The 1350-nt window shown below is 54.1% G+C and overlaps 1 pseudogene; it reads right to left on the reverse strand.

Annotated features, from left to right (window-relative positions):
- Positions 1–126: 126 nt before the first annotated feature.
- LOC123174942 (26S proteasome non-ATPase regulatory subunit 7 homolog A-like) lies at positions 127–848 on the reverse strand (annotated as a pseudogene).
- Positions 849–1350: the final 502 nt, after the last annotated feature.

Here is a 1350-nt window from a genome sequence, read left to right on the forward strand (position 1 = left end):
TTGCCTCCATGAACAGCTAGCCTCCATGAAGAGTTCACGCTTGCATTCCAACATTGGTTCGTATGTATAAGTTGCAAGTAATTGTACCGAATAATTGTGTACAAACTGAGAAGAGCTTCTAAATTACTACAGGATAAATGGTTGTAGAGCAGAATCATACTTGGTAAACAATGCATGAACATCCAAGTCGTTCTCCTTCAGTTTTGGACCAGTGCTGTACCAGCCAACGACATGCTCCTTGGCTGCATCCGAAACAGCTCCTCAGTATTCAACAGAAACAACTACACATGGCAAGTCCAAGCATATCTAATAAAAATTCTAAAACAGCATACCGTTGATCCTCTTGAACATGGAGAACATAGACTCATGGTAATTATGGTCGAGGAACCAGATCCTTGGGTCCTTGTCATCCTCCTGAAACGGCACTGCAAGATCACACCCTGACGCAATTCACAAATTCAGCAAGCCACCACCGTAATAAATAGCTCTACAGATCTAATCACGCAAGGGTTTCGCGCCAGCGGATCTAGCAGCAGCTATAGCCAGGGTGGGTTTCGCGAACCCTAGGCCCCGCCAGAGGCACGGTTCCCCCGAAAACAGTCCGGGGACCTGGACGGCGCAAACCCTAGCAGGGAAGATGCGGGGTTCGGTCGTTTGCTTACCGGTGTAGGAGTTGGTGACGTCGATGATGCCGCGGGAGGAGGTGCCGAGGAGCACGCCGACGACGCGCTTCCTGGTGTCGCGGGCGACGCGATTGTACTGGTCGACGATGCTGAGCACCACCAGCGGTACACCACCACCATCTCCAGCGTCCGCCCCGACAGCTGCGCCGCCTTCACCACATCCATCTCCTCTCCCTCTCCTCGGCGCATCGTCAGGGAGCAGCGCGAGGGGCGCGGCCCCGCAGGCGGAGAGGGAGCAAGGGCGCGAGCGGGCGGAGGGATCCGAAGGTGGGTGGCGCGAGCGGGCGGAGGGATCTGACGTCGTGGCTGCGGCGGGAGACGGGGCGGCGGCGGAGGACGGGGCACGGGCTGGATCTGGATCGGGGAGAAGGGGAAAGAGAGAAGCGGCGGAGAGGGGGAGAGAGAGGCGGGCGCGGGCTGCTAGGGTTTGGATTAGGCTGCTGAGAGGTGGACGGTTCAGATCGGCTAGAATGGACGGTTCAGATCGGCTAAGGGGGGGTGAACCGTCGGATGAGCCCTGATTGGCTCAGAAAATTTATGGTTTAATATAGTTTCTAAGTACTAAAACTATGGGTGTTTTGTGAAGCAGTTATCAAAAATATTTTGCAAAACGGCAGAACTAAATTTTTCTCTGAAGTTAGACCACATTTTTTGGATGATCACCAAT

Source organism: Triticum aestivum, unplaced genomic scaffold (assembly GCF_018294505.1).
Source record: "Triticum aestivum cultivar Chinese Spring unplaced genomic scaffold, IWGSC CS RefSeq v2.1 scaffold2946, whole genome shotgun sequence".
Classification (NCBI taxonomy): Eukaryota; Viridiplantae; Streptophyta; class Magnoliopsida; order Poales; family Poaceae; genus Triticum; species Triticum aestivum.